This window comes from Miniopterus natalensis, chromosome 4 (assembly GCF_054644295.1).
Source record: "Miniopterus natalensis isolate mMinNat1 chromosome 4, mMinNat1.hap1, whole genome shotgun sequence".
NCBI lineage: Eukaryota > Metazoa > Chordata > Mammalia > Chiroptera > Miniopteridae > Miniopterus > Miniopterus natalensis.
The window spans coordinates 29112336-29137156 of NC_142084.1; the positions used below are offsets into that span (position 1 = coordinate 29112336).

The 24821-nt window shown below is 42.3% G+C and overlaps 1 long non-coding RNA gene across 1 annotated transcript in view; it reads right to left on the reverse strand.

Moving 5' to 3' along the window:
• Window positions 1-8034: 8034 nt before the first annotated feature.
• LOC107529762 (uncharacterized) overlaps window positions 8035-24821 on the reverse strand; it is a 172475-nt gene continuing 155688 nt past the window's right edge. Inside the window, exon 4 of the long non-coding RNA XR_015714362.1 lies at window positions 8035-8175. This is a non-coding gene — a long non-coding RNA (uncharacterized LOC107529762). The remainder of the gene's footprint in view (window positions 8176-24821) is intronic.

Below are 24821 nucleotides of genomic sequence, written 5' to 3' on the forward strand. Positions count from 1 at the left end.
ATAATCTAGATAGATAAACAAAATGTGTGGAATTTTATTTGGTAACAATAAGCACTGTATTGTAGATACGTTCCACAACATGAATGAAGCCTCAGAAAACTTTATGCTAATTGAAAGAACCAAGTGGCAGAAGACTGCCTATTATAAGATCCCATTGATGAGAAACGTCCAGAAGAGACACATATACAGACAGAAAGAAGGTTAGTATTTGCTGGGGGGTTGAGTGGGGTAGGAATGGAAGTGTCAGTTAATGGGTGTGAGGCTTCTTTGTGGGGTAAAGAAAATGTTTTGATATTCAACTTTGGTTGCATAGTTCTGTGAATATATTAAGTCATTGTTCAGCTAAATAGGTGAATATTATGGTACATAAATATATCTCAATAAAATGTTTTAAAAAATTAGATACACTATTGCTTGAGAGTTTTCAATATTCTCTCTTATTCCCCACTATAAATTTACTGTAAATTTGAGTTGTTTTTAGTATCATAATTAGAGCATTAAAAGAATGAATGGAGTATATACATGTGGTAGGGTCATCTCTATAGTCCCATGGACATGGAATGAGACTGAAACTAGCAATATTTAGGCTATTCAAGATAGATTTAAATGGTATGTGGATGTATGTCATCAGATTTGATCTTCAGTATTACCCAAGTTACATGATAACAAACTACACATTCATAGCGTCTGGTTTTACTTGCTAATTCAAGACATATTCAGCTTTTTTAAGAATATTTCCTGAAGTTTCAGGATTACCAGGTTACCCAGAAGCTGGAATGACCAGCGTCTAAAACAAAAAGATTTGTTGTTGATAATCCTGAAGGAAAAGGACCTCGTGTCAGTGAAGTTTGTTAGATGGAGGCAAGTGGTCCCCTTCGTTTTTTACTTCTCTCATTTCCTTTACTCTCCCTCTTCAAATCTCACTTTTCCGCTCCTGTTTGCCTCCGCTCCCGTCGTCTGCCCGAATCATCAGGACCTACCGGGGCGGACTTTCAGAGGCTGGCGACCGGTCCCATCAACTGAATACATAAATACTTTGAGATGGGAGGAAGAGGGATGCAGTTTCAACTTCAGAAAGGTTTCGTTAATCATGTGGCTGAGCAGCCTTTATCTACCTCTTAATCTCTACTCTAATCCTGCAAGACTTGTGAGATGTGATTTTTATACTCACAGAACTGGGGCCACGAGAGTGGAGAGAGAAGTAGTGGGTATGCGTTTATAAACCTCTCCTTTCCGAGGGAAAACCCGGGCTGTAGTTCTTCCAATGAATTAATTACCGCAAAAGGAAATAAAATAGATTCTAAAATCACTTCTAGAATTATGTAATAAGTGCTCAATACATACTTTAATAGAATCGATATCTATTTATACAGGAGGACTCTCTTTCATGCGCTGCTTGCCTCAGAGTTACAAACGATCAAGTTTCATGATTCCCAATGTTGCTGTTTCATGCCTTTTTAAAATTGCCTCACCTTGGCAGAAAAAAGCAGAGCCTCAATCAACAATAAACACACATTCTCTAGGCTCCAGAACTCAGAGGCTGAGAGGTACCTTTTCAGAGGCACAGTTTAGAGTGAGAACTTGCAGCCTATCCTGTATTCAGGAGGCTGTGCGATTTCCATGCTGCAATGCATATTTTGGCTATTGAAGAGTGTATAATAATGAAAAACCTGCAACTGCAACTTCTTTGCAGACAACCCACTCCCTTTCCTGCCTGGCTTTTTTTTTTTTTTTTTACTTTTTGTTTTTATTTTTAATCCTTGTGAAATCTTAGGCAATATTTGTCTTTCGAACGTGATTTCTGTGTCTGCTGGCATTTCCTTCCTTTAACTTCATGGATCAAAAATAACATATGTACCTTCATTTGTTCGGGGGCTATTCTCATATGTTGGAGTGCTATTTATTTATTTACTTATTTATTTCACAAGAGATTCCAGAGTGTTTTCATCTTCACGACACCAGACGATCTATCACTTTCTCATTCAGAAATGATAGACTAATGAAATGTTAACAAGCCTTCCATGTAAGTTTGTTTGAAATCTATTTCTTATACAGCAAAAAGGTGTATACTACGCAACATCTAAAAATACTCTACTGCAATGTATTTATCTATACTGATCACGTATTCACAAGCTTTGCCCTTTCAGTTTGTTTGTAATAGTTTCGACTTTTTAAAAAAGATCATGGATGACTAAAGCTCAAAATAAAAGCTAGATATTATAGATAGCCTTCTTTATCCTAGAGAAACTGCTTAGTTTAATATTTTTGCCCTAGAGAAAGTGGCCTGGCTGACAGTCAGGCTGACAGGCGGGGCTGACCTCGGCCCTGCCTCCTGGAGGCCCAAGTCTCAGCTCCTGACCTGCAGCAAGTGTGTTACACCCTTTAAAGAGAGCGGCACCAGGCATTACTGTGGGGCTGTGGGGAGGGCTTTTCTCCCAGCTCTTTATCCAAGACCCGGCCAGAAGTTTCAGCACGTGACACGCTATCAATTCATCAGCCTATTGTACTTTTTGAAGATGGAACTCTTTCTGTTTATTGTTTTCTACATGTTTTCCTTGCTTTTTACTCACTATATTTTCACCTGCTAGAGTTATTAGGCACTTACCACTGTGTGACTTTTTTCCCCCTAAGATTCTATAGATTTTCATTGTCTTTTTCTCTCTTTTCCCCTTCCTTCCCCTCCCTCCCTCCCTCCCTCCCTCCCTCCCTCCCTCCCTCCCTCCCTCCCTTTCTTCAAGTTTTGATATTAGATTCCAGTAGCTGTTTAAAATAACCAGTACCATTACTTGTCAATGACTCCAATTTGTTTTTAAAGTCTTTTCAATGTTTCTGGAGTCATTGCTTCATTTGTAATTTGCTTGCCACAGGCACTGAGTAATTATGATAATTTGCATTGCCAGTCCATGTAAAAACCACTGAGAATTAGTTTTTTCTTATTGTGAACCTTATCAGAGTCCTCCATCGTCCTGGACTTTGATTCTTTCCCGTCTATTTCCCATCTCTTCTTCAAAAATCATTACCATTAGACATGGTTGGAAAACACAAGTGCTAGCAAAATGCCGAACAAAAGTTTACATCTATGCAATGGGAAACAAAACGACTTCAACTTTACCCTCCAGAATTTACGTGAGAGAATTCTTCTCTAATGTATACATTCCTCTAATACATCTATCCCACTGAGAAGCCTCTTGCCAATACCTTTATCAAGATCATGGTTATATCATATTTGGATCACTTGATTTTCTAATTGATCTACCCTTCATGTTGCTACTAATTCAATTACTCCCTGCAATATAAAACAAAGAATTTATCTTTTGAAAATACAGTGGATAATTAGGTCCCCATTCTCCCTACACTACAGATACTTATTTGCACACCTGCTTTAAAAAGCACAATATTTATATTACATATAAAAAAAACCATTCTAATAATAAACAAGTTGTATGATAGACATCTGTTCCTTTTCCTGGTTAACTTGCGTTCATACTTCTTAAGAAAATGATAGTGGAAACTATAGACGCCAAATAATTCCAGCAATTTACCCTTATAAAATATGAAAATATCATTACACTAGAGGATTCCTACAGGAATTGATCACACATCAAATCATGTTGGACACTTACAGTTGCAAGCAGAGGGAAAAGTTGGGGAAGAGGGGAGCTTTCCTGTTTCTACCTCTTGGTATCACAATGGTGCTATTAACTTATTTTATATTATTGTATTATATTGTACTGTATTATTGATATGATAAGATATGATATGATGATACGATACGATACGATACGATACGATACGATACGATACGATACGATACGATACGATATGATACGATACGATACAGGCCGTTTTTGCACTGTGTTGTCCAGAGTGCTCCATCCCTTTCAGGAGAGAACTCATTCACCTAGTGGTCCAGAAAGTTGCTGGTGGACAGGTTACTCCAGAGAATGCCCTAGTCTAGAGAGAACAACCTTGCCCCAAGGCACAGCCTCTTCTTTTTTAAATCCTCACTGGAGGACATGCTTAGAGAGAGGGAGGAAGGAGGGAGAGAGGGAGGGAGGGAGAGACGGAGAGAGAGAAACATCGATTTGTTGCCTTCAGGCCGCTCCCTGACCAGGGATCAAACCCGAAACCCAGGCACGTGCCCTGACCGGGAATCGAACCCGCAGCCTTTGGGAGCACAGGACAAAGCTCAACCAGCTGAGCTACTCTGGCCAGGCCGCATCCGCCGCTTGAAGGCGGTCCGAGCCCAGTGCCAGGTGATGCCCGGGCAAGCGGCTCAAGCCCCTCGCCCTGCGTCTGCACTAGGCCACTCCAGAGCTCCCTGTGGACTCAGCTGAGGCTCTTCTGACGACTGGGTTACAGCCCAGCTTATGTCATTCACTCTTCCTTTACCCCCACGATGCTGACCACAGTGCTGAGACCCAGAGGACGCCTCATAAACTCCTTCCTCAAACCCTGTCCCAGCATCTCTTAGTTTAGTTTTATATGTGTTGTGTTTAAGGGAAACCTGGAACTTAACATAGTGTCCTGAAAGAGAGAAAGAATTTGTCACAGGGCTGTGCAACCGATGTCTGCAGCTTCTAATACCCAGTGACATGTCTACATAATTCCAATACATTCTGTGCAAAAGACCGAATATTTAGGGAAGTTTTTAAAATGACTTAAAATAAATGCTTTACCTTGTTTAAACAAAAGGTTTAAATTATTCGATTGCAATAATGAAATCAATTTTTTTTCTCTAGGCACGATCTAAGGAATCTAAGAAATAAGATTTTCATTAGCTATGTCATCCCAATTTACATGCTTCATAGCAGAAAATCCTTTTTTGTCTTTATCTGTACTTTGATGTTGCCATTTTATTTCATCTTACTAAATTCTATAAAAAGTCTTATCAAATATAAGCCTTGGGAAATATTATAAAACCCATTTCCATTTTTATCCTATTACTGGGGTCTTTCTCATTGAAAAAATCCCTAAGGTGGTTCTCATTTTGTATGCAGTTTGAAGATACAGTTTAATGCCTGCAAAGACACTTATTCATTTTACCTTTGATCATAGCTGAGAACTTAATAGTATTTTTTAAACATATTTTCCCCTTAGGTAATAAAATCTTTTTTTAATATGTTTTTTTAACCAAAAGATAACCTAATTTTGATGCTACATGTATAAATGTATATTTTCTCCAATAAGAGTTAGAAATCTCTTTATCACCTAAATATATACCTTATAGCAATGTATTTCTGTTTTAAAATATGGATTGTTAGCTGCATCATAAAGAATTTCACAATATATAGACAGTGATTTATTAAGAAATAATAGCTCTCTGACCTTTTTCTAGCAATCTCATTTTTGGTGTTTTAATATAAAACACATAGGTACATTCACCTATTTTACCTAAATGTAACAGAAATTATGAATTCAAGCCAGAGTTGGGTAATTCAAATATTCTTAGTCTAATATCATTATCTCCCTTTTGATAAAGAAAAATGTATTTACTTTTAAAAAAATCAACTGAGAAACTAACATGGATGCATTTAGCAGTCATTTCACTGTGAATGGACTGAAATAATTTTGGTAGGTTGAAAATATTATTAGATTTGTAAACATATATTTTATTTGTTAACAATTATATACTACCATCAGCCAAGCCTACACTCAGGGCTAGGGCCAGCCCTAGCTGTCCACATACGAAAATTACCTAGGGAATACTGAAAAACTGTGTAAGTCTTGGCCTGGCCTCCTACTGAGACAAAATGGGGAGTCTGTTCTATAATTCAGAGAGTGATATGACCAAATATATATATAAAAAAAAGGTCATTGGGGCATCAGAATGTAAACGGATGGGTGACACAGGAAGGAAGTGTACCATTGGGGAAACCCCGCAGTGATTTAGGTGATGATGGAGCATTAATTAAGGTTGTGGATGTGGAGATCAAAAGAATCAAGAGACAGTTCAGAGGATCGCAAGGAAATAGAGTATAAAAGGAAGAGAGATTTCACTGTGGTGGGGAAAAGAATTGTTTAGGAATCTGAAACACCGACATGTGCTGTCCAATGTGGTAACCAACCGAGCACAAGCAGTTACTGAGCACATGAAATGTTGACTACTCTGAACTGAGATGCGTTTTATGTGTAAAGTACATAGTAGATTTTGAAGATTTAGTAAGGAAAAAAGAATATAAAATATATTATTAGTTGTTTTGTAATGATTTACATGTTTAAATAACAAAATTTTGGACCTGTGCAGAAAATGCTATTAAAATAAATTTCACCTGTTTCTTAGAGATACGAAAGTTGGATAGTGAAGAAGACTGACAAGAAATGAAAATCAATCATTTGGTTTACAGTGTGGGAGGGGAGCTCTACAGATACGCTGACTGCCAGAAAGATGAACCAGCTGGTCCTCGACCAAATTAAGCCTGAAAACATCACTGGAGACAAGAAAATTACAAAACAGAAGCTGTCCTACTTAGAGCACATCATGAAAAGTCAGGATTCTTTGGGGAGGACAACAATGCTGAGAAAAATGAAAGGCAGAAGGAAAAGAGGAAAACCAAATATGACATGGACTGACTCCATAAAAGAAGCCATGGGATGAGTCTACGGGAGCTGAGCAGTGCTGTTGAGGACAGGACACTGTGGGCATTACTCACTCATAAGGTCACCAGGAGTCAGAGCCGACTCATATAACACACACGAGAAAATTTAAAATTGTACACGTGACTCACCCTTTGACTTGCATTGTGTATCCATTTGACAGTACTACTCTAGACAGTCATCTGACTTTCATTTTAAATGTCATTTAATCGTGCTATCACTGTTTTCTCCTTAGTAGAATGTGAATAATTATGCTCCCTGAAAAGCTCACAGGACTATTTGGAAGCTCAGTTGAAGTACTATGTAAAAGAAGTGTAAATAACAAAACATTTATAAATTAATTCAAAGACATTAAGTGAATAAATGAGTTTAACCTAATTTACTTTGAAAATAATTTTTATATCAGTATAACTTTCATGATCAGACAGCTAATTGATTATTATAAATAAGCATAGACTATGACCCAAGGAATCTCTTTGGAGGGGGGCAAATTTTTCACTGACATTACCTGAAGAAATTCAGAAGTATCCCACAATAACACATGTCTTCTATCTAATAATTTTGTAAAATGCCAATGTTCTCCATAACGTATGATAGTTTATTCTATTTAGCTTAAAACTACCCTCCTCCACATATCATTAAAGCCAGCATTGTACAGTCAAGAAGTCATTGAATGAGCGGTTGCCCAACCTAGAAAAATTAATTTTCATTATATTATATTTAGCTTCCTTCTTTTGCTTGGACCTCAGTTCTGAATTAATAATTAATACATACATAAGTGTATTCCTTGCACAATCATTTATTTGAATACTGTGAAAGAGTCTGGGCTGCGCTGGTGGTGATTTTCAAAGCCATCTTCAGCTGAAAGTAACTGTTTGCACCTCTCCCATTTGGCAGGATTTTGTTATTACACACAACACTCATAACTTGCTTTAGAGAATCGCCAAAGTGATTTTTCATGAAAAAATAAGTGAACATTTTCTTTTGGTTTTGTTTTTAAAATTAAGTCACAGTGGGAGTCGATTTCACTTTAAACTGCCCTACATCAAAGACTTCAAGGTTTGCATTCGGAGCCCATGGCGAGAAGGGAGCATGAAGCACTGGGTGTAATGTAAAAGTTATAAATGAAGTGGAGAATGTAAGGCACACACGGCTTCCCCTTCATGTGTTTACACTGTTAATTGGGGTACGAAGAGGGTGAAGATCATTTCATAATATTTTCATAATATGTGAAGTGTGATATATTTATGTCCGTTACACATAGGATTACATTATATAATCCTATATAAATGGTTGACTGTAGAGATTTTTGAAAGCCAGAAAATATAATTTAATATTAACATGTAATAAAGAAAAAAATTAGGACTCACACCTTTCCTACTGAATTCATGATCGTTATAAGAAATGTGTTCTCTTCAACAACTTACCATGTGTTTCTTTAAAATACATGGCAAATCATTTGTAAATATTTCTTACCTGCATGTTACAGGATGCCAGCAGTCTTCAGAGTGTCTCCTTCTCTGTCCAGTCTCCTCCCCCAAGCTCACCAACAAGCATAGCAAAAGGCTGTCTTCAGTTCTGCAGTTTAAAGAAGAAAATTCAGTCACGGTCACCACCATCTCCTGAATATTATGAGATAGTGGGGTTATGTTGTCTTTATAAAGAATGAAATGATGGCTTATAAGAGCAGCAGAGGTCACCGTCACGGGTACCTTAGAGGTTGATGCCTGGCTCTGTCCATACCGTCTCTTACTGTCCTTTTGAAAATTTCCCTTTTGGTGTTACATACCCTGTGTTTTCCATCAACACCAAAATTCAATCTTACCTCTCTTATGGAAGATTTGGGGGTGAATTTACAGTGTGCTGCGGACCCTGGGAAGGGGAGGGAGAACTGGAATACAATATTAACTAGTGAAACATAATATTTAAGATGATCTAGGGATAGACACCACATATTTACTTTAAGGGGCCATGGATGTTACCGAGGAAACATGCTATGGCAGGTAAAACATAGTTAACATCATTTTGTGAACAAGGCATTTAGATAGCTCTGTATTTCATTTAGCTATCCACCAATCATACATGAGCTCTGAGCAAGGCAATGAGAGCTGCAGTAGTGAATAAAATATTCTTGCATTTATGGACTTGAAAGTCTCTCTGTGAGAAACAGGCATATTTTAAAGGAAGTCCTGTTAAGGACATACTTATGACTGTGATAAGTATATGGAGGGAAAAGTTAAGGAACTAAGAGGAGGAAAGATGATAAGGAACTTTGACATGACTATGCAATTATACACAGGGTGTCTCAAGAAATGTATACACACTTTGAATGATTATAAACTCAGTGTTTATTAACATACAGTTCATTTTCCAAAGTGAAAAGAATCTACAGAAATGAATAATTTTTTTTGTAAATGCAGGTTTTCAAGCTGATGACTGTTCTGGTCCAGACACTGCTGATAACACAAAGCAATGGAATCACAAACATCAAGAGTCATTTCGTCGACTGTCACTGTTTTGTACCATAAACTTTATCTTTTATGTATCCCCCACTAAAAAAAAGTCTAGTGGCACTTTAGGACAAATTTTCTTTGTTCAAAGCTTACTCTGGTTTCACCCATTATTTCAAATCAGTTAAACCTGAAAAGGAGTGACAATTAGATGAGTTATCAGCTGTTAAAATGTGTATACATTTTGGGGGGGGGCACCCTATATATTAGTGAAAAAGCTGATGGAATTAGCAGGGTATGACCAATGACTATTGTCTGTAAATTGCCTTAATTATATGCAATTTTTCTCATAAGAGGAAAAAAAAAGAAAAGATGGCATTTGTAGAAAATCTTTGTAGATCTTGCTTGCTTATTTTCTATATTTTGATTAATGATTCAGAAAATAAACAAACAAACTTCTCCCTAGTGCCTAAAATGAAAGAAAAGAGATGCAATTAGATGTTACAATTCAATTTAGTTTAGATTACATGCAGGAGTTATATCTGAAGAGCTCCTATGAATGACAATGGAGTGACATGGTTACAGAAACCCCCTGGTAAAATGTTTACCACGAGAAAAACATTTAAAGGTATTAGAAAGTGTTCTAAGTCAGACTGAGAGCAGAGGGAAATTTATTCTTAAGTAAAACTATACCTGGAAGGGGTAATATCAACGTAAAATAATCATACAAAGATCTATATTGGCTACTCGTAATAGCGTTGTGTCCTAAACTGGAAATGACCAAATGTCTATCAACAGTGGTGTTATAGTCATTTGATGCAATAATACTCAGCAATACAAAGGAATAAATTATTATTAGATACAACAAAAATAAATGTTAATACCATTACGCTGAATGAAAGGAGCAAAACACAACATAGCACGTACTATGTGATTCCATTTATATGAAGTTCTGACTGCGCACACTGATCTGCACTGTGGGTGGCAGATGAGTGGTGGCATGGTTACCGACGACAGGGAGTGGGAACTTTTGGGAGGGAAGGACATGGTTTTGGTGGTGCTGATGTGTGCATAGGTTTGTCCAAACTCATTGAACCTCACTGTAACATATGTCCTATAATTTGTTCACATATTTTCTTGAACAATACTGATTTTAAGACAAGAGAAAGGATTAGAGACAGAATAGACTTCTACTTCCCATCAAGATGTTGTAAAAGGTACTGTATTTAGCCTTCTCCTTAAAATAACTAAGAAGATGGGCAAAATACATAAAATTCGAGTTAGCGAGTATTGGACAACAAAAGACAATGATCCCTGAGAAATGGAGAACAAAGACGGTGAGCTCTGACGCTGGCCCACTTACTGTCTAGAGAAAGTGTGCGGGCCACAGCACCCTGAGGGAAGGAGCCAGCTGCGTGCAGACTATCAGGCAGAAGAGAACCGAGCAGAGAAAGCTCTGGAGATCTACAGAGGGCCCCCTTCAGTATTCCGTTGAGTCTGATCAGCATTTATATGTGAGGAAACCACCCGAGGGACTGTTCCTGAGAGTCAGAGCGAAAGCTTTGTAATTACAAGGCACCGGGGTAGTGCATTAAGACGGGCCTCGCTTCGCGGTAGGAAAACATTTACCTGAGATGAAACCCTGCTCTGATACTGACTGACAAAGCTTGAAAGCAAGACCCACATAATACAAACTGTTTCCAAATAACTAAATTGCACCCAGGTACAATGCTCAACAAGGTTTATGGAAATACAAAACTAGACAGCGTCTGACAAAGTAACATGCACAGTGTCAGACACCCAACAATTATCGGGCACACAAAGAAGCAGGAAAATACAACACCGAATAAGAATAAAAATCCATCAACTGAGAAATAACAAAATTGATGGAATTGTTAGACAAGCACTTTAATATAATTATAACTGTGTTTCACATGTTTAAGAAGTCGTCACTGGTCCTGGGGAGCCGTCTGTGCCCTGTCCTCCGCATCGCTCCCCACACTGCCGTGTGCACAGAAGTCTACTGTTTCATTGCACAGACTCTGGAGCCGCTGTTTACATGTGTTGCACTCGGAAGACTGTCATCTCCTTGTGTATAGTACACTACGCAGCATATTTTAGGTACTCAATACATGTTTGTTAGATTGAATGTTTTGGAGTTAATTAAGTTGTGTAGAATCCAATTAGTTGGAGTGATATTTGAACAGAAAAGTGCAAAATGAAAACCAGTGTTCAGAAATGCAGATGGAGACAAAATAGATGTCAGAGGTGTCGCATTTGAAAAAATGGCAGTATTTGATAATTCGGGAGATGCGGACCCTCAGAAATTGAACTTGAGTGACCGACAACACATATATAATGTTAACAGAACTAAGAAAATCAGAAAGAAGAGCTAGATGTGAAAGCAAATGATGAATTCTGATTTGACTGGTTCTCTTTGAAAAGCTAGCTCAACAATTAACTTTTGGAAGAAAGTCGCATTTTAGATTTCAGGCTAGTTATAAAACAGAGTTTGCTTAATTCATTTATCTCAACAATGCGATGGTTAAGGCAATGATTAAGAAATAAGTGAAAGACTTAAAAACCAGGCAAATAAAATGAGAAAATATATAAACTTATACAAAAATGACGTTTGTTTCCATCTGTTCTCCTTTGGGAAGCCGTTAAGAACTACTAAGCAAGTGCTCTGAGGATGTCACATACGTGTGTGTGCTTATTAAGGCAGCAACGGAGCAGTATAATGCTTTGCATTATGCATTTGCTTTTTATAAATTTTCTTTATGCTTATTTAATGCATATGTTTTTATTCTTTCAGTGATCAAAACACTTTTGTGGTAATTAAGATCACCCCAGACTTTAGGCAGCACAAAATGAGGAAAGCTCTCAAAGCATGCTGTGATATTTGCTAAAAGGTAATTTTTCTTTTTCTGTACTGTCTCCACAGTTAGTAATGCATCACAGGGACATAAGAGTCTTTCTGTGCAAACAATTAGGCCTAGGGAGAGAGAGATTTGCAAATAAAATATTAATGGTAATTTATATCTATTCTTGATCTCTCTCTCTCTCTCTCACACACACACTTTCACCACCATAGTTCCTTACTAAGTTTCCTATTTAAAATGTTTTTTATTCAACAATTAGAAATAACAGGCACAAATACAAGTATATGAGCACTGAAATCCAAGCTGTAAAATCACTAGCTGTCTGTCCAAGGAGAGAGCTCTTTAACCTTTCCAAACTGCAGTAATCTAATCTGAAAGGTGGAAGTATTTATGTCACGGGATAGGTATGAAGCTAACTGAAGCTATGCAGTTTTGAAGATAAATCAAGGACATTTTATCACAGTTTTAGGGACATATCAGCCACCCTGATAGCTATGTGTTAAAATGAATAAATACAAATATGTGGTTATGGTGATTTCAGTGTTGGTACATTACAATAAAAGTGTCTTCAGTAAATTTCAGTTTATTAGTCCTGCACCAATAATTCAGTTTATTAATTTGCTCCAATTTTGAAAAGAGCTGATCAGTGAAAAAAAGAGGCAAGTGAGCAAAGGATGGTAATATTTGTTTTAGAAGCTCAGTTTTATTATGCTAAAAAGGCTTTTAAAAAGTTATGTGGAGCCCAGCCAGCGTGGCCCAGCAGTTCAACATCAACCTAGGATTCAGGAGATGGAGGTTCGATTCCCAGTCTGGGCACATGCCTGGGTTTCAGGCTCTATCCCCAGCAGGGGGACCTACAGGAGGTAATTTAATCATTAATTTTTTTTTTTCTCTCTCTCTCTCTCTCTCAAATCAATAAAGACATATATTTTTTAAAAAGCTGTGTGGAAAAATACTATACTTGAAGCTTTATAATTTACTTAAAGAAATGAACAGGAACAGGAGGAGTCTTTTTGAGGTTAAAAAAATATATGGAAAAGGTAGGTATTCAGAATTCAACATAATTCTTGTTGACCCTTGTGGTGTTTTGTTGTTGTTGTTTGCTTGTTTATTTGTTTTTTAATCTTATTAGGGACAAAGAGAAGGTATGCACTGAGCTATTTAGTTTTACTTTGCTTGATTTACAAAATCTTTTGTGGTTTTCATTTAACGTGGAGGATTTCTTGTTACATTTTCCCATAGAAATCATTAAGATAATGCTGTGTACTTGGAGTGAAATGGCAAAGGTTGTTAATTGGTCAATGTCGATCGTTTATTTTCATAAATCATGACCCCATTAACTAAATATTCTCTTCCTAAATACCAGCAATTTTAGAACTAAATTATCTAAATAATTGACTTAATTTTTCATTTTAGCTTGCCATTGTACACTCAACCTTTGCCTTAAAGATGAATATGAGCTTTTGTAAATTTAGCTGACATCACTAAATTACTTATTTTCTTAATGATTTTTATCTAATTAGAGTCTTAATCTGAAATAACTTTCTTCCCTTAACCCCAGGCAAGTCATTGCTGACTTTATGCTTTAAATTCCAAAATATACACGAGATATCAGTGAGATGTTGGCTGCCTTACTAGAATTCAATTGGAAAATGCAAAATGACTTTTTTCAAAAATAAAATAAGGTGGCTGAGAATCGTGTTCTCTTTGAATGGACTGGAATGCAAGGAAATTTCAAGAGTTTGTTTTCAATGGCCTTGTGTCCATGAGTTGGTTTATTACTTCAACATCATTGGTTCTTTAATAAATAGTATAAGAGCAAACAACCAAAATTATGCTTTTTATTAATTTATTTTTCAGAAACACACACACACACACACACACAAATACATGATCTTAGAATTTGTTTGCTGATTTCAGTTGATTTTTTTAAGTCTCTGCCTTAAGTGTTTTTTTCATACTCCAGTGGCATGGGAGGGGAGTGCCCTTACCTGCTGTTTTATGGCTGCGAGCATTCCCACTGACACAGACAGCAGTAATTAGTCAGAACAATACTTATACTGACCTGGGCTCACAGTAATCTCGACTTATGGCCCAAGGCCCCACCTGGACTCACAAGTTTGGGAAAAGAAATCAGCTAAAACTCTGTGATTAAGCTCTGACCTTTACACAAGGGAATGTTTTTTAAACTGCCCCCAGTTCTGGGAATGGAAACTTAAAATGGTGCCTGAGATAAATTAACTAAAGCTTGTTTCTGCTTCTGTGCCCAACCGCTTTCACAAGGCCATTAAAACAGCTCATCCCCCTCCAGCCAAGGAGGAGATGGTTTTTTGCTTTAACTACTGCTAGTGTAGGGGATGGGGAACGGCAGATTTGGGTGTGGTGCGCCTGTTGTCTGCTAGCGCAATAAACTTTGCTCCTACATTTGACTCTGAGTGTGGCGATCTTTGTCGTTCTTGCTATTAAGCTATAACATTTGGAGGCCCCAGTGAGATCTGGTGTTCCGTGTCCCCAGACGACAGATGCCTCTGGCTGACAACAGCGGTCCCTCCGGCCTGACCCCTAGACCCAGGGGGACTCCAGGGGAGGCGCCCCCGGGGACGTTCCAGGGCCTGGGAGACTGGCCCCGGGGCTCGGGAGAAGGTCCACTGAGAGCACTATCATGTCACCCAAACTTTTTGGAGCAACAGCCTGGAAATCCTCCGGAGGTGAGCCTGGTTTCTGTTTCTGTTCCGGTTAGCAGAGGAGCCAGATGCAACTTAGGTCTCTGCTGAGGTTGCCTTCCTCCAAGACGCTGGAGTGAAGCCTGGATTTCTTGTCTGTCGGCCCTTCCTGCATGCAGCCACGGTGTTTAATGTGTTCTTTTTGTGGATTCGTTCGCTCGATACTAGGGGACATCAATTGGTTTTATCCGACTTCTGCGACAGTTGATGGCATTTGTGAGTGGATAACTGACCTTTTCTCTCAGGGCACTTGGAGGAATGATTCCCCTCTTGGGATCACCTTGTTCACCTCCTTCCTTCCTTTCTGTCAGTTCTCTCTGCGATAAATCCGGTTTTCTTTTATTCCAGGGTCCGGCCACGCTCCTCGGAAGACTTTGGACAATAAAACCCAAGTGGCTATCCCTTTTCTGTCTTTTGTCCCTTGTCTTCGTCTCCCTCACCCTCATCATGGGGGGAGGCCCTAGTTCCCAGAAACACCCCCCATGTCTCCTCAGGCACTTCAAAGAAGGGTTTGAGGGGGAAGGAGGGTATAGTATAAAATGGTCGAACCCTGTGTGAGTTGGAATGTGAGAAGGAGGGTATAGTATAAAATGGTGCGAACCCTGTGTGAGTTGGAATGGCCAAAATTTGGAGTAGGGCGGCCAGACACTGGGTCCTTTGGCCCCAGGTTATTTCGAGCCGTGTGGGACGTAGTAACAGGGGAGCCCGGTGACCCAGACCAGTTTTCTTACACTGCCCAGTGGCCTAACCTGGTAGGACATGCACCCCAGTGGCTGCAGGCCTATGCTTTACAAACTGGGGCCTGAGTCCTTGTTCTCAGGGCAAAGGCACCGAGGGCAAAGGCAAGGACAGAGCACCCTGTCTTGTCCACTCCCCTGGAGGAGGCTGATCCCCCTCCGCCATACAATCCTAGTCGCCAAGGGCCCGGAGAACAAGAACCTGGGGCCCAAGACCAGGGACCCCCACTCTCACCACCACACACCAGGAGCGGGTCTGAATATGGTGAAGACACAGGGCCACGGGGGACTCCCGCTGTCCTCCCTCTTAGAGAGGCGCCTCCCATGGGTGCAGATCCTGGGGGGGCAGCCCTTCATGGTTTATGTCCCCTTTTCCACCAGTGATTTGTATAATTGGAAGGTCCAGAATCCCCCTTTCTCAGAAAAACCTCAGGCTCTGATCAGCCTGCTTGAATCAGTGTTTTGAACCCATAGACCAACATGGGATGATTGTCAGCAGCTCCTCCCCACCTTGTTTACCTCAGAGGAAAGAGATAGAATAAAACAGGAGGCAAAAAAAGCAGTCGAGGGGCCGGAGGGGGCAGGGGGGGTTCATTAGAAGAGAATCAGGACCCGATTTAGGAGGTCTTCCCTTTCCTCCAATCCTGCTGGGAATCCCAACACTGCGGGTGGGGAAAGTTCCCTGGACGCTTTTCACCGGTTTCTGCCCTCAGGGCTTAAGGCAGTGGCCCGAAAGCCCACAGATCTGTCCAAAGTTTCTGAAATCGTTCAGGAGCCTCAGGAATCGCCTGCTGCTTTCCTGGAGCGTTGGTGTGAAGTATACCGGGTTTACACCCCTATAGATCCAGACGCCCAAGAAAACCAGAGGGCAGTAAATGCGGCCTTTGTCACTCAGTCTGCCACAGACATCAGAAAGAAGCTTCAGAAGTTAGAGTGTTTTGAGGGGATGAACCATTCTCAGTAAGTGGAGATAACCCTTTAATAATAAGGATACCCCAGGAGAAAAGCAAGACAGGAGAATAGCTAAGGTGGTAGTAGCTGCACTTAGGAAAGCAGGACCCCCCCAAAATAGAGAGACCCAGGAGAGAAGGCCCAGGAAGGAACAAAGAAGGCAGACTCAGGCCCCAACTAGGCAAGAATCAATGTGCTTATTGCAAGGAAGAAGGGCACTGGAAACGGGAATGTCCGAATCGTCGGGAAAAAGGAGGGAAAAAAGGAGAAAGAACACTGGCCGTCCTTAACCTTGAGGACTGATGGGACAGGGGCTCCTTCCCACGGAGCCCCCAGGAGCCCAGGGTGACTGTGCAAGTAGGGGGCAAGCCAGTGAGCTTCCTGATGGACACCGGGGCAGCTCACTCTGTCCTGACCGACCCCTTAGGCCCGCTAACAGGAAAACGAACCCCAATACAGGGAGCAACAGGTCAAACAGCCCACTACCCGTGGACTACTCGCAGGACTGTTAATCTTGGCAAGGGCACGGTGACACATTCCTTCCTAGTCATCCCTGAGTGTCCATATCCTCTCCTCGGACGGGACCTTCTCCAGAAATTGCAGGCAGTCATATCTTTTGAAGGAGAAGAGGCCCATCTCTCTGTTGGCCCCCCAGTTACCCAAAGGACTCCGCCAGCCACTCCTTTCCCCAGCTCACCTCTTACCCACCTGTCCCCTGTCAGGAGAGTATCTCCTACAGGAAAGGAATGCTGAACCTCAGAGCCCGGATTCTACTGAGTCGAAGTACTTAAGGCACCTCCAGGAGCAGTTCCCAAAGGTCTGGGCGGAGAACAACCCTCCGGGGCTGGCGAGCCATCGACCCCCAGTTATAGTCCAGCTGACGGCGACTGCCACTCCAGCCGGGGTAAGACAGAACCCCGTGAGCCTAGGAGCTAGGAAGGGAGTTGCTAAACACATCTCCCGTCTTTGGGCGGCAGGAATCTTAGTTCCTTGCCAATCTCCCTGGAACACTCCTTTATTGCCCATCCTGAAACCAGGAACTAAGGACTATAGGCCAGTGCAGGATTTAAGGGAAGTGAATAAGCGGGTTGAGACTATCCACCCAACGGTCCCAAATCCTTATACCCTGTTGAGTCTCCTGCCCCCTGAACACCAGTTTTATACTGTACTGGATTTAAAGGACGCCTTCTTCAGTATCCTTCTGGCTCCTGTCAGCCAACCCATCTTTGCATTTGAATGGAATGACCCTGAAGAAGGGTCCTCTGGCCAGTTAACCTGGACCAGGCTGCCTCAGGGTTTTAAGAACTCTCCCACCCTGTTTGACGAGGCCCTGAGCTCGGACCTGAGGGGCCACCGGCAGGGAACCCCCGGCTGCACCCTGTTCCAGTACGCAGATGACCTACTTGCTGCAAGCAGTGAGGAGAAGTGCCGAGAAGCTACCAAGGGCCTGCTGAACACCTTACAAGCCCTGGGTTACCGCGTCTCAGCTCAAAAGGCTCAGCTGTGTTCCCCCAGCATCACATACCTAGGGTGCAACATCAATAAGGGCAGAAGGACGCTCTCCCTTAGCTGGGTGGAGGCAATCCTCTGAACACCCACGTCCAGGACAAAAAGCCAAGGTCAGGAATTCCTAGGGGCAGCAGGGTAGCACCGCCTGTGGCCTCCGGGTTCGCGGACATCGCCAAGCCTTTGTTTGCCAGCATGGGGGGAACACAGCCCTAGAACGGGCTGAAACTGAACAGCAGGCTTTGAGGCACTAAAAAGGGCTCTAGCCTCGGCACCAGCCTTGGCACTGCCAGATGTCACAAAGCCCTCCCACCTGTACGTAAGCGAGGCAAGAGGCATCGCCAAGGGGGTCCTCGCCCAGGCCCGTGGGCCCTGGACAAGGCCAGTGGCCTACTTGTCCAAAAGGCTTGATCCCACGGCGGCCGATGGCCTGCCTGTCTCCGGGCAGTAGTGGCTACGGCACTACTGGTAAAGGAGGCAGATAAGCTGACTCTGGGACAGGAATTAGTTGTGACTGCGCCCCACGCGGTTGAGACCCTTCTCCGGAGTGCCCCGGAGCGCTGGGTGTCAAATACCCGAGTCGCCCAGTTCCAGGCGCTGCTGCTAGACCAGCCCCGCATCGAGTTTCACAAGACCCTGGCCACCAACCCCGCCAGTCTGTTGCCAGACGATAACCCTGAGGAGCCGGTGCACGACTGCCTAGAGGTAATTCACCGCGTGCAAACCGCCCGCCCGGACCTCACTGACGTCCCGCCGCCGTCGCCGGGCGAGGTGTTGTTCACAGACGGGAGAGCGACGCTCAGGAAGGCGTCGGTGTGCTGGGGCAGCAGGACTGACTCTGGGCCGGGATGTCTGGTCTCAGTCCCTGGACCTCGGCACAGAAGGTGGAGCTAGCGGCCTGAATCCAGGCTCTCCCTTGGAGTAGGGGCAAGTCAGTGACCACCCACACTGACAGCGGGTACGCCTTACCTGCTGCCCAGGTACGCAGTGCCATCTACAGGGGACAGGGGTTATTGACCTTGGCCGGGAAGGACCTTAAAAATAAGGAAGAGATCTTAATTTTGCCGGAGGCTATCTGGTTGCCTAAGGCGGTGGCAATAGTGCCCCGTAAAGGGCATCAAAAGGGAAACTCAGCAGAGGCGAGGGGAAACCGGGCGGCGGGCCAAGCAGCCCGGGAAGTGGCCCTAAAACCAGTGGGGCCACTTAAAATTCTAGTGACTGTGCCTGACCCAGATTTGCCCTTGTGCCCCACTTACCCTGAATTAGAACAGAAGTGGGCCGAACAGAAACAGGCCACTCAAGAGGAAAACAGGTGGTGGATCCGACCAGACAGGAGGCTGTTAGTACCAGAAACCCTAGGCCCGACTTTAGTAACTCGCCTGCATCAGGCCACCCCCCTAGGCGGTACCAAGCTCACTGAGTTGATTAGAGGCAAGTGCTATGTTCCTAACCTAGGCCGCAGAGCAGACGGCAGGTCACGGGGCAGCCCCTGCGCCCAAGTGAACGCGGGGCGAGGGAGAAAGACCCCCGAGGGAATCAGAAGCAGGGGGGCTGCACCCAGGGAGCATCGGGGAATAGACTACACAGAAGTGAAACCCCCAGGCTCAGGCTACAGGTACTTATTAGTCGGTGTAGACACCTTCTCAGGGTGGGTAGAAGCCTATCCCGTCAGGACAGAAACGGCTTCCGTAGTAGTAAAAAAATTACTCCAGGAAATAATCCCCAGGTTCGGACTGCCAGTGACTATGGCCCAGCTTTTGTAGCTAGAATATCTCATGACATAGCAAAGGTTCTGAATATTAATTGGAAACTTCATTGTGCTTACCAACCCCAAAGCTCGGGACAGGTAGAGCTCATGAATAGAACTCTAAAAGAAACCCTAACTAAATCTGTCTTAGAGACCGGTGAAAACTGGACTACATTACTGCCCTTCGCCCTTCTGAGGTCTAGGTGCACCCCTTGTCAGGAAGGGTTCTTCCCTATGAAATCGTGTATGGTGGGCCGCCTCCACTCCTCCCCAAGCCCCAGGAGGAGATGAAGGCCGAAATCGAAAACCATTCCTTGCTCAAGTCCTTACAGGCCCTGCAGTCCGTCCAGCAGGCCGTGCATAAGCTTATCCGTGACGCCGCACCCGTTCCCTCGTAGGAGCCTGTGCACCCTTTCCAGCCTGGTGACTCCGTGTGGGTAAAGAAGTTCACTACCCAGGGACTAACCTCTGCCTGGAAGGGACCCTACACTGTCATCCTCACCACACCCACGGCTGTTAAAGTCAATGGCATCCTGACTTGGTTACATCATTTGCGGCTAAAGACAGAGAAGACAGGATGGACAGTCCAGACTTCTTCGGATCCTTTAAAGACAAGACTCGTATGAGTGCAGGACTCTTGACCCTACTAATACTCTGTACAAAGGTTAAATACTGTGCCTGCCCATTTCTGAGAAAGGGAGTGCTCCCCACTCTGTTAATAGGGAGCCTCCTCAACCTAGGAACACTAGCCCCGGGGGTGCAGGGTCCATGCCCATGTGCTTCCACCCCAGCCTCAGATTGGCTTCTGAAAAAGCGGGCTCCTGCACCTACCTTTATTGCATATACTTATTAACCAGCGGCATGTTAGGAATCAGCAACTCCTTGCACTTGGGGAGGGAAACCTCATTGGACGGAACAGTAAAGCCAACTTACCAATGGGCAGGCCACACTTGCTCAGGTCAAGGGGGTAGAGTAGCCCCTTGCAAACCCATCAGGGGTACTCTGCAAGGCAAGAGTACCCATCAGGGGCAAACCCATCAGGGGTACTCTGATGGCGGAGGGAGTTCAGGACCAGGCACGTAAGGAAGATACAGCCAAAGCAGTAAGGGAAATAATCAAACTAGAACTTAAGCCAAAAAAAGGTACAACTGTCCAAAGGCAGAAAAAGTATAACTTAGACTCTCAGTTTGAAACACTCCTAGATTCCGCGTATAATCTCTTAAAGACTACTAACCCTGCCCTAGCTAAGGATTGTTGGCTCTGTGTATCCTTGGGACCCCCAATGCTGACAGCATCTCCCACTACTGAGGAAGCCGCGGGAATACTCAGTAACACAGACCAGAAGAGCACAGACTATAATATAGAAGTCATTTCAACACGTATTCAATTAGTCGACCTCGCTCCACTGTGCTATTATAGTCCCAAAGGATCTCTACTAGTCGGGTCCTTAGAAAATAATCAGTGTAACAGAACTCAGGAAACCAAAAATCCTACCCCTTCTTGGTGCTTGCCAATAGGGGGAATCTTCTGGTCATGTGGAAACACCGCCTAGATGTGCCTGCCTGCAAATTGGACGGGACTTTGTACCCTGGCATACCTAACCCCCGATGTATACATTGTCCCTAATAACCAGACCCTGAAGGTACCCTCAGAGACCCCAATCAGACCAAAAAGGGTCATCCAATTTATCCCACTCCGGATAGGGCTAGGAATAACTGGAGGTATAGCCACAGGAGTAGGGCGCCTAACCCACTCTATTGAAAGCAGTAATCAATTCAAAGGCCAGATTCAGGAGGTAGCCAACACCCTGGTCGCCCTCCAAGATCAGGCAGACTCCCTGGCAGAACCAAAGAGGGTTAGATTTGCTAACAGCCGAAAAAGGAGGAATTGGTCTATTTCTAGGAGAAAAATACTGTGTGTACGCTAATAAGTCTGGCCTGGTATGCCAAAAGGCCAAGGAATTAATAGAGCAGGCCACTGGGCATGAGTATCGTCTACTAGGAAACTGGGCGATCTGGGGAGGAATAGGGAAATGGATCATCCTCCTCATAGGACCCCTCCTAATGATTCTAATGGCCCTGATCTTCGGGCCTTGCATAATGAATTGGCTCCTCCAGTTCATTCAGAGACGCATTAATTCGGTCAAGTTATTAGTTATAAAAGGAAGTTATAACCCCCTCCCCCAGGAAGATGAGTCTACGATTTGACTCAAAAGTCACAAAAACCAGTGGGGAATGATCTGGGCTCATAGTAATCTCGACTTATGGCCCAGTGCCCCACCTGGACTCACAAGCTTGGGAAGAGAAATCAGCTGAAACCCTGTGATTAAGCTCTGACCTTTACACAAGGGAATGTTTTTTAAACTGCCCCCGGTTCAGGGAATGGAAACTTAAGATGGTGCCTGAGATAAATTCACTAATGCTTGTTTGGGCTTCTGTACCCACCCGCTTTTGCAAGGCCATTAAAACAGCTCATCCCCCCTCCAGCCAAGGAGAAGATGGTTTTTTGCTTTAACTACTGCTAGTGTAGGGGATGGGGGATGGCAGATTTGGGTGTGGTGCGCCTGCTATCTGCTAGCGCAATAAACTTTGCTCCTACATTTGACTCTGAGTGTGGGGATCTTTGTCATTCTAGCTGTTAAGCTATAACAAAACTATGATGTGGACTTTCCCAGCCAACAAAAGAGGATTTGGAATTCTCAGTTATCTGGAGCTTGAGCTTGAGTTTCTGATTTTTCCCCTCACTGATTTTTCCGTTGTGGATAGATCCCTAGAAAATAATTTCTTATTTGATTAATTGCATCATTTTTGCATTTTTGGTATATGCCATACATTTTATTCTTATTTTTAAGTTAACTGACCTTATCTTGGGCTCTTCAGTTTCTTTGTCGCTGGTGGTTTGTGGATCACCTACCTATCACACAACTCTCTGGGGTGGTTGGAAATATGCAGATTCTATCCTGCCAGCCCCACGCTGCAAATTAAATTGTGGGGCCAATGAGAAATTTTCATTTATGAAGGTAATAATTCTCATTACCTTCTTTCAGTTTCTAAAGATTAAGAAAAGTTATATAGTTATACATGTATACATGACTTGTAGTTGAAGTTCACTTTGCATTTGAATTAACATGTATTACATAAGAATTTCAGTAATGTTTGTCATTTTCAGTTAACTTTATGTTAATCAAGAGACCTGAGAAGATTTCTCCTAATCACTGAAGTTCAAAGCCATTCATGAAGGGTAGCTGGAGTCTATATTTGTATCCTAGGGCTGCTGTAACAAAGTACCACAAAGTAGGAAAACAGAATAAGACAGAACAGATCAAGGCGGCTTAAACAACAGAAATTTATGCTTTCAGTTTTGTTGGATGGAAGTCCAAAATACAGGTGTTGTGGTTCAACGTTTGTGGCTGCCCCCCACCGCCAAATTCATATGGACAAACCCTACCACCCAATATGATGGTATTATTTCTTTTGGCAAGTAATTAGAGGAAGATGAGATCATGAGGGTGGAAACTTCATGAACCGAATTAGTGCCCTTATAAAACTCCTGAGGAGGTTGCTTCCTCTCTCTCTCTCTCTTTACTTCCCACTGAGACAATAAATATGTGTTGTTTTAAGCCATCCAGTTTATTACAGCAGTCCCAGAAAGTGAATACACTATTTTTTTTTTTTTAATTCTCAAAGTACTGATTGCCATCTCCTATCTTCTCTTTTCTTTCCACCAAAATAAATTAATTTCAAACAGAAATGTAAAAAAAGTGGTAATACAACTGTGAAGCCCTAATATAAGAAGCCACTGGTTGTTTTCAAGTGGGTGTTGTCATGATAAACGTGGAGTTTTAGATATATATTTGAAACTGATCATACTTTAAAACTGGATTCTTTAAGTAAAAGCAGATACATTGTGAAAGGAATGAAGGGAAGGTGGGAGAAAGGAAGGAAGACACAAGTGACAAAAAAGTGAAGCTTCCCAAACAAATAGTAATAACATATAAAGCAATGATGATGATAAAATTAGAAATAAGAATGGCATGAAATTGATTTGAGAAACATTTTAAAAGAATTTACAAAATTTGATCACAAAACAGACACGTTTGCAATAATCTAGGAAATAGAAGGGGCAAAGTTAACCATGGTACCCCAAATTTGAGTGAGAGAAAACAGCTCGGCTAATAATGTATGGAGCCATCTGCAAGGCGCTTATTTGGATGAGATACAATGGAGAAAATAAAAAGTCATATTTTGATTTAGAGGACTTAATATAAGCTGGGTGTATCAACTAGATTTTAAATTCAGAAAGTAGTTACACAGACCTGAAAATCAGAGGTAGGAGTGGAGCAGGGGTTGGCAGTCCCAGGCCACCTTGCAGAGCACAAACACTGTCATCCTGTCTCAACCAGCCCTTGGCTCTGCATCTTAGACTCTGACTCCCAACCTCATGCTCTTAAGGTGGCTTCCAGAGCCCCAGTCCTCACATCCCAATTCCAGGCAGGAAGGGTAAAAAGGAGGAAGCATCCTGGGCACTCAACTGTGGCAATATTTAAAAAGTTTTTTTCCAGGGATGGCATCCAGCCACTCCCCTTCATCTGATCTACCTGCCAAGAAGGAGGGAAAGCCTAGGTGTCCATGGGGCAGAACGGAGGAAGTAACTGGCGGCCTCCACTGCGGGGACATCCCTGCTTGTTCAGTTTATTTAATCACTGAAATATGATCTACTTCTGATTCCTTGCCAATGGACTAGCTCCAGCGCTTTAAATGTTTTCCTTTTCAGACATTTAGAGGAAGCCTGTAGATTCAACCTAGTAAATCATGAAGTACAGTAATTTTTTGTCTAAACATTTGCTTGTTTATATGCCTTTGTGTATATTTCTGCTTTCTGAAGAGTGATAGAAATCATTTCTGTCATCTGTTGTCATAGTCAGTCTACATTTCTCTCTATCTTACATTAACATGGAAAATTAAAAGTTGACTTTATCCTAAAGCTGTGAATAGTTATTTTGCTTGTGAACACGACATCGTCCCTTTACCTTTTCTATTCTGCTTGTAACCACACAACAATACAAGCAGTGACTTTTCAAATTGTGCATCATTTGCTTGTCTTGCTCATATTATGTGAGAGTAGAATACCCTAAATAATATGGCGATCGCAGTCAACTATTTAATTTCCCATTATACAGAAATATTTTATCTTTTACACATTTTCAAATAAAAGGAAACAGAATAGTT